The following is a 9,907-nucleotide window of genomic DNA, read 5'->3' as shown; positions in this document are numbered from 1 at the left end:
AGCGTACCCCGATAGTTCACTGTGCAAATCGCGTGCAGTATGGCCCATTCGATTCCCTTTTTTCCCCTCTTTCTTCATATGTGTTTATAAAAGTTCTTATTTTTACTTTAAAATCGTTTGCGAATGCATAACAATACATCGCTCTACAATTTAAACTTGTTCGAGTTTCCGCTCCATTCAATTGTTGACGTGTGTGTGGGAATTTTGCGCACAAGCACTGCTGAGGTTTTGTGAACTTTTAACTTTAGCTTTTGCTGTCATTCTGCTGAATTTACGACATACACGAGTTCTGTATGTTGGAAAATTTATATAAAGAAACAAACGACCCTGGATTAGAGTTAAAGCAAAATGCAAACACATATGTTTTGTTCCAGCTGACTGCACGACGAAGTTGGCAAACCGCAAAATAACAAAAAGAAAGACCCATTAAATTACAGTAAAGACGAACATGATTTTCTACATATTTATTTACATATTTAAATACATACTTATGTAGGTATGATTAATTATTTGAATATAAAATTATTTAAAGAATGTGTAGGGTATATACAAGCTACCATATTTATTAAGAACAAACGACATAAAGGTTTATTTGTTTCTATTTGCATATTTGATTGAAAAGAAACACTGATGCATTACCAAATAACATATTTTTCTATATTTTACAGATAATGCCACGCCACAAATAAAATGAAATTTCGCACCAGCAACTAATCTCTACGCCCATCCCACGAATTAAAAACACCCTCCAGCTAAACACGATGTTTTCCCACGCCATTTGGCACCCTCAGCTGGCAACTGTTGCTATTGCCGCCGGCACTTTGGCCACCGCCTCAACATCCAATGAAATGTTGATGCTCGATGACGATGTCGTCGTAAGTCAAGCGTATTACTCCAATTCGCAGCTCTTTGCCTTTGACTCGTCTTCCATGGTGGATCTTCAGCAGCTACTGCAGAGCGAGGCATTCAAGCACAATATGTCACTGACACTGAACATCTCCACGGAAAACCTAACAGATCTGTTAAACACAGCGCAGCTCAATCAGACATGGGAGTCGTCGCAAGAGCACCAGCTCCCTATGTCCGTGTTGATTACGCTCACCGTCTTCTATGCCATCACATTTGTGGCTGGTGTGCTGGGTAATCTCATCACATGCATTGTCATATCGCATATTGTATTTTTGGATTTTTGCTTTCACTATTTTCTTTCACTGTTTAGTTACAACTGATAAATATTGAGATTAATTTAAGCGATACGCTTGCTAATATTTAGGACAAGACAATGTAACGTCTTCACAATTTTCGCGTCAATTTTCACACACGCACAAGCTTGGGCTTTTAACATTTTCATCAAGCTTATTTTAAAATATATTTTTTTTATACTTCAGTTCTGCCTTCCATTCGCACCTACTGAATACTATCTCTCCCTTTTTTCTCTTTGTTCCGCTATTTCTTTATCGCCTAATTGCAGACAGCACACTATGTCAAAGCTCTCGCGCCTTTTGGGTGACGGCGCTGCTCCTCGCCCTGCCGGAGGCAATGCAATTCTCCGTGGTCTCCGAGCAGGGCGGCACCTCGTGCACGGTTTGTAAATGTCCATTGAAAGTGTAGTAGGCTAGTGGCTACCTTAACCTTTCTCACAAATTTCCGTCCTCTACGCGTTCAAAAATGCATCTGTTTGTGTTGCTTGTTCAAAGATTGGCAATCACTTTGTCGAACATGTTTTCGCCGTGTCGGGATTTATCTTCTTCGGCGGTTCCATGACGGCGATTTGTGTGCTCTACGTCCTGATTGGCATAAAGTTGAAACGGAGTCGCTTGCTGCAGGCAATGCCAAGGCGTAGTCTGGATGTGCATCGTGGGATCAGCGCCCAAAGTCGTGTGATCAGAATGTTGGGTGAGTAGTTAGTTGTTTCTGATTAATGGAATTGCAAGCGAGTTGTGGTTTGATTGTTATTATTTAATAATTTGTTTAAGTACAATACGTAATTTCAATTTTAGATATTTTTGTAATTTGATTTCATTATTGATTTCATTGATTTCATGGTTACATTGTTTACCCTCTTGTACTGAGTCCTCCTAATTCTAAGTTGTTCCACACACCCCATAACGCAACTCTCCTCACAATTTACCCTATCTATATCTTTTAATAGAAACGGTCATAGTAAGCTAAGATGGGGCGATTTTCGCCATCTTCATTCCTTGTGTGTTCCACACTTAACACTTAAAAATATTAACTGAGCTATGAATATATCAAATATTTACAAATTGTCTTGCTCATGTGATTTTGTCACGCGCCTGTTGCGCCACCAAGCGTCGCTAAAAGCAAGTAAGCAAAAAAGTAGTAGCCACAAATTCAGCAAAACACACAAAGCGAAATACAGCCGACGCATCACAAGTCTCTTTAGCCTAGGTATACCAATCCCAGCCGCGGTTCCGGTTCAATATGCCTAAGCAAATATTTAAATAATTTTGCGTTGGCGTCTCAAACAGCACACCCACTGAAGTCAATTAATGTCATATTGAGCAGCAGGCAATCGCTACCGAAACCGCTTGCCACAGCGACTCGAAGGCGTTTTATCGCGGATTTCACTTTTGATTATACGAGGCAGGTATTCATGTAAGTAGAGTAGTAGGATATAAGCGCTGTTATGCACGCAAAGTCCGGTTCAAAAATCACGAGACACCTGTGGCGTCAACCAATGAAAATTCCGCTTTAGTACACAAACGATTTGGAAGAGGGTATAGAGTATATGTTTATTTTGACTATGTTATGTAGGCTACCCATGCGATGTTCATTCATTACTAGCCAAAACTGGCCTCCATCTTACAACCAATGTTTCACAGATCCCAACTAATGAGATTAAATTTATGTTTTCTCGGCTATATGATTTCCTCTCAGAGTCAAAGCCCCAACTACAGACTCGGTAAATAATAATGCTCTCGATCACTACCACTCTTACCGAGTTATGCAATTGCATTGTCGTGACCAAAGCCATACCTTTTCTTTGCAGGACAGCATTCGAACAACAACAACGACGACCACAATCAACAGCAGCGGTGGAATGGGTAGCATGACTATGGGCGGAAAGGGTGGCAACAGCGATAGTCGTCGTTCATCCAATCGTTCTCGTTACACCTCCGTCGGCTCGCAATCGCCGCTGACAACAACACTGAGTAAGCGTGATGAAATGGTCGCAAATCAAGTAAATGATTTCACTGCAGCAACCGCAGCCAAACAACAACAGCAACACCATCACTTGCTGCAATCTCAACTCTCGCAACGGTCAAATGGCGCCGATAGCAATTTACTGCTTGATATGCAATTGGGCAAAGCAGACATCCATTGTTACGGTCGTCCGCAGTCGGTGGGCATAACTTACGTCGTTCCGTCATTAGCAATAGTATGGTACATACGGCGGGTCAGGCGCGACCTCTTTGCGATAATCGCATGTCGATTAACTCGCACGAGTGGGACAATAGCGCCAGTCAATATGAGTTGGGCGATACTCTTTGTATGGATGAATTTAAGTCCGTATTGGCGAAACCCATCACATCACACAGTCTGACAATGACTAGTATGTCAGACGTTCAACCAGCACCAACCTTACAACCAGTGAATTCCGTAGCGGAATTAGACATTCACAAACCAGCCCGAACGCGCCTCAAACTTTCAAAAATAATCAGTCGACGTGACCAAGACACTTAGTTGGCCAAGTCCATGCCACGCGCCGAACTAAAGCGCAGCTCCTCTAATACCCCTAATGTCCCTGGCACTCCATTTACAACCTACGAAACGGATAAGTAAATGCGGTCACATAACGCGAATGTCTCACGGACACATAAAACGTTTAACGCACTCACCGGCATCTTTCAATGGCGTGCTCGTAAAAAAGAGCTGAATTGACAGGACAGCATCTCGATAACTCTCATCCACCCAAGCTCTGGTACCCCTATATCGTGAACGGCTCTTATGCGCAGCATATCTTCACCGACGCCGGTCCGCGGAAATCTACGCTAGGTATTGAAGCAGTTGGGCAGTATTTGTAAGATAATAGGGCTGTGGTACTCCGTTTAACAAATTCCACAGAAAGCTACGCTAAGTTCTTGAAACTATAGAAGTAAGTGTCTCCCAAAATAAACCTATATTATCCAAGTAATCATTTTCATTGTCGTGTGCAAATTAGGAAGTTGTGCCTGGCATTGATGTCTGTTGCAATATGGTTAATATATAGATTCGACGTAAATTTAATCAAAATAAGAGAATAGGAGTCAGACTGACTTGCTGTCCGGCCGGGAAGGGCTGTAGTTACATTTTCATACTTCGGAAAAAACTGTTTAATGCATTTTTTTTAATTAAAAGGAGTGCTACATAGAAAAATTTATTAAGATTTTTTCTCTCTTATCACACATATTTTATATATCTCGCATTTATTCTACTCTAGTTCAATAATCCAGCACGGCTGCATCTGTGCGCTTCACTTACGTCTCGAAGGAGTGCATCGCGACGGCAACTTCCTCTTGAATAGCATATTTGGTCATACTGATTTGAAGGAGACAAAGCAAGGTTGAAGGGAAGCAGTGTGAAAGATTGACCGAAGAAGTGCGGTACAATGGAAACCACGGGAGTATAAAAACCGTTAGACTGAAAGTTTGAAAAACTAAAAAGTGTTTTTAAATTATAGCTATAGATAGTTTGGAATTTGCATATATGTATATTTATTTACCTATTTAATAATATAAAAATGTTTAAAACAAATGATAAAACAGTTTTTTTTTTATTTGGAATTGGACTTTCTGGCGATTAGTAATAGTAATATTAGCAATCTTCCATATTTAAGGAGTACTCCAAAATAGACTATTGGTGTAGAGTTGACACAAATACTTTTTGCGACTCGTTTCTGACCATTTAAACCTTTCAATCAAAAACTCGGTTAATAATATTTTTTTTTCATTGGAAATATCATCTTCACCTGTGGTCTGCACAGACTATAGAAATAGAGCCTCAGAACTAGGGATGGCAAAAAAAAATTTTTAATCGATTAAATAATCAAATGATTAATTGCAAGATATAAAAAAATAATTGCAATTAATTGCAATTAATGTAAAAAAATCGATTAATTCCAATGTTTGCAACTTTGCGTAAAAATAAAACCAATAAAATATAGGAGACTATATTCTTATTTCAGACATTCAAATTGTGTTCGTATATACACAAAAACAAAAACGGAAATAAAATTAAAATATCATATTAAAAATTCATTTGTCTTAGCATAAAGGAAAATATATTACGATATACATTCAGAAAATTTAGAAGTCTGTTCAACCAAGTTTGAAGAAAAAGCAATTTCGATAAACTTTTTGTTGTCAAACGATTGCGTTTTTCGGTCGCAGTTGCACCCGCTTTTGAGAAAAGCCGCTCAGCTGGTACTGAGGTACCAAGTAGATGACAATACTTTTTTGAAAGTCCGTATAGTTTGGGTAAACGGTTTTCATTTCTTCCCAAGCATAAATAGTTTTTCGACTTAGTTCTAATCCTGACAATTCAAATAAAAGCTCAATTCATCTTGTGGAGATGTAAAATCGTTGTCCTTCCTCCTTCTTGTGTGCACTAGAGTACACAAAATGGTGTCAGTGTCATCATCACTTAGGGAAACATTGTCTTTACTCCAAGATTGCAGAGTCTACTTTGTACACATATATTTATATATAAATAGAAGAAATTTAAAATGTAATACCGATTGCTCCGACTTACCACCAATTTGCAGGCTACAGTTGCATGCTTTAATTTTAAATGCTGCAACATATCTGAAGTGTTATTAGAAAATTTTAAATTTTTACAGCAAAGTTGACATTTAACGTAGTTATTGCTTATTTTATTAAAAAAATGTCCACACTTCGCTTTTAACTGGCGCCATTGCTCTTCAAACAACTGAACGTAAAATGCGTTTGACTTAACTGTAAATGCAGTGTTACCAGACATTCATTTGCTGATATTAAACTACGTTGACATATTAGAATTTAACTATGTTTACACCGTTTGAAATTTCGACCCTTGTAGCTAACTTTGATGAACATAAAATGTATTAAATTTCAAAATGCTGTTTGCGATTATTTTGCAATTACTCGAGTAATAGTCGAGTAATTAGAAAAGGTGTTTCGATGCAATTAAATCGTAAATTGAATGAAAATAATCGATTAATTTAATCAAATGATTAATCGTTGCCATCCCTACTCAGAACAGGAAGGCGTGCTATGTTCTACAAGTGTTCTCATGCATGTGTATGCAAATTTTTGTTGGGATATGTGTAAATCCTTGTGGCCACTTGCATTTTCAAACAAACAATCATCACTTGAGCGAACACTTTTAGTTGCAGAAGCTTTTGAAAAATTATTGTTGTTGCTTTCTACACCGTCTAGCAGATGTTAGGGCTTGCCCAAGGCAAACAATTTATGTTTACAATTCCAAGGTGAAAACATACGAAAACAACAGGTAGCTGTCACATACACATACAATCTCATCTGTGATATATTTAAATGCACTCTCGCATGCAAATAAAATATTGCGTGTAGAGTGCTCTTCAAAAGTAGCCTTTTTGTATTATCTTTAAAGGAAAATAATAAATTTGCGCCGGAGAAAAACTGATATTTGAAAAACCAAGCTTACACCCGATTTTACACACTTTCTGATTATGTGCACCAAATAATATGCAATGTAGCTTATATCTACAATATATATTACCATTACTGCCTCAATTTGTATTCCGGACAAAAGCACATTCATGACCAACACATTGCATTTAATAAAAAAGTTTTATTGAAGAGATGAAAGTTGTTTATGTTTAGTAATTGAAAAATGATTTTCCCACGTATTCGGTATACTTAGTTGTTTTATATTAATCTATGTGAGTATTTATTTCATCAAATCATGCCAGCGGAATTTACTACTAATTCCTAGACAGTTTTATTAGTGACTATAAACAAACAATCTTCGCTCTGCCATATAATTTGTGAGGTCAATACTCAGTACGTTGTTGTTAACTGTGAATTAAAGCACGAAAGCAGAGACATAATAAAACCAAAAGCCGTAATAAAAACGGAAATCGGTGAAAATCACGAAACTAAACAAGTCATCAGAGGTACTATGGAAAATATACATAAATAAATGAATAACTGAATTCAATTGCAGCAGTCTGCCCCCACAAATTTTAACAGATTGAACTGATCCATTAAATTGCTTAAATTTAAATACAAATTGCTCTCAGTTGTTGTTGACGACTCTAGCATAGATTCATTCATTTAGAGATTTTTATTGCATTAGGAAATTTTATTAAAAGTTTGTTGGAAAGTTACCGTTGAATGAGATTTAAATTGTAATTAATTGTGACAAATCAAGTCGATAAACGTCACGTTTAATCCACAGACAAAAGCGGGCAGACAATTGAATTCATTGCTTTGCATCAAAGCGCCAGCAACAGCATATCAATATATAGCATAGGCATGGCAAACTGGCGAAGCGAGCGAATATAGATTGGTAAGAAGTAGCATGCATACACAGCCAAATTGGAAGCATACATATATTGGCTCAATTTAAATGCAAATGATTGCCAAGAATATAGAAAACTACAGACTACTCCTCTACGTATATGTACCAAATTTTATCAAAATCTTTTATATCTATCTATCTCAATTGGTTTTAGATCAACCTTTAGGTGAATAAGACTGGAATTGTGCTACTGGTTGTGAGAGAAAAAAATAGCATGATATAAATAAATAAATAGAAATATCACATGCAAGAAAAATTAGTTTCAATAGGTCATTAACTGGATATATGAAACGAAACAGTAAAGGCCAAAGTGAAAGCAAATATTTAATTGTGAAATTTTAATTAATTAGATCATGTACATCACTGTCGTAAAATTTTGCTTTTGTCTAGACTGATTGCCAAACTAGCAGCTCAACAGTATTTCAAGTTAATCACACACTGTCAATAAAGATCTATGCATAACAGATTTTAACTCTGTAATTTCATGGCATATATGTGGGTTTGTGGATTTGTTTATTTAAAACGTAAAGGTTTATTACCACATTTCTTTTAAAAGTTAAGAATAGTTCATTACAACATTTATTTTAAAAGTTAAGAATAGTTTATTACAACGTTTATTTTAAAAATAGTTCATTACAACGTTTATTTTAAAAGTTAAGAATAGTTTATTACAACGTTTGTTTTAAAAATAGTTCATTACAACGTTTATTTTAAAAGTTAAGAATATTTGTTTAACAAGTTAAAAAGGTTACCAGTGCCGTGTGTTCGCGTCCGCGTCTATTCCAACTCTGAGATCGTTCGTTTTATCCTACCCGCTTGTTCTCGCTACTCTTCTCTACTCGTTATCTTTCAGAGTTGCATGTTATTGTACTACTCTACTCGCTATCTTTCAGGGCTGTATGTTGTTGTATGTGCGTCCACTTCTAGTAATGGGTCGCACTACCGTTCCCACACTCGGCGGTCCTGACATTCGTTCGTCCTCGAACGACACGCACCATTTTTTCATGAATTCGGCTACTGTTGTCGTTCGATTCGGTCCTTCATGTTCACCTACCTTCTCGACATCATACCGACCGTGGTTCAGCTTTTTAATAATTTTATACGGACCTAAGAACTTTTTCTTAATCTTTAATGTGGGACCGTATTGTGTACGCTTTATAGCTACTAATTCATTTTCTTCATACGTTTGTTCGGCTTTTCTAGTCGCATTATAGTTTTTCCGATTTTCTTCCTGTATTGCTTTAATATTTCTCTTAGCAGTCTCTCTAATCTGTTCACGTTCGGTTTCTAGCTCTTTTATTACTTCGTTTTCAATGTATTCGCTCAAGTCTACCTGATTTTCTAAACGCATGTTAAGTCCAGTTAATAGTTTAAATGGGGACACCTTTGTGCTACGATTTGGATAATTGTTTAAACATTTTTGTACATTGTCGACGTTTTTATACCATTGATCTGGATTGTTCAAAGACAGTTTCGTCAATATTGGGATTACCGTTCGGTGGATGCGCTCCACCTGTCCGTTTCCCCTCGGCACACCCGTCGCAATACATAGATGTTGTATTCCTTGCTCACTACAATAGTTTTTAAAAACTTGGGAGGTAAAGGCTGCACCTCTGTCCGTTATTATTCTTCTTGGGTTTCCAAAAATGGCTGCTTGTTTACCTAACCTATCAATCACTGCTAATGCACCAGTATCTTTTGTTGGGTACAACCAGACAAATTTAGAGAACGCATCTACAACTGATAAAATGTGGTTATAACGTTTTGCAGTAGCCGTCAAAGGTCCTAAGTGGTCTAAGTGGTATGTGCCTAACGGTTGATCATCTTTAGGAATCGGGGTAAGGAACCCTTCTTTCTTACCCATTTTTGCATTTGCTACAATGCACTCTATACAACTGGCTACTATTCGAACAATCTTCTGTCCTAGCTGTGGAATATAATAAGATTTCTCTACTAACTCTTGTGTTTTGCGTGCAGCAAAGTGATTCTGTCTATGCACTGTCCTTATTATGTCCTCTTCCATTGAACAAGGTACAACTACTAGTTCTTTAGAAGGATCTTTGCATAAAATTCCATGAGAGATATAGAAATCTTCAAAGTGACCCTTTTCCAATATTGTCCTAACAGCTTTTGTCCAATCATCATTCAACTGAGCTTGTAACAATCGATGTCTTAAAGTCTCTTCCATCTGTAGGCAATACATTCTGCTTAAAGCATCTACATGCCTCATCTGAGATCCGGACCTATGTACAATTTGGTAGTCAAATTCTTGTAAAAATAGAGCCCATCTTGCGACTCTGGGGGGTACGTCTTCTTTACGCATCGTAAGCGCGAAAGCGTTACAATCTGTAATTATTGTGAA

General features: G+C 37.2%; 1 pseudogene; it reads left to right on the top strand.

The window, feature by feature from the left end:
* The first annotated feature begins 761 nt into the window (after nucleotides 1-761).
* LOC105211960 (uncharacterized) lies at nucleotides 762-4,749 on the top strand (annotated as a pseudogene).
* The last annotated feature ends 5,158 nt before the right edge of the window (nucleotides 4,750-9,907 follow it).

This window comes from Zeugodacus cucurbitae, chromosome 2 (assembly GCF_028554725.1).
Source record: "Zeugodacus cucurbitae isolate PBARC_wt_2022May chromosome 2, idZeuCucr1.2, whole genome shotgun sequence".
Taxonomy (NCBI): Eukaryota; Metazoa; Arthropoda; class Insecta; order Diptera; family Tephritidae; genus Zeugodacus; species Zeugodacus cucurbitae.
This window is presented reverse-complemented; position numbering and strand designations above follow the sequence as displayed.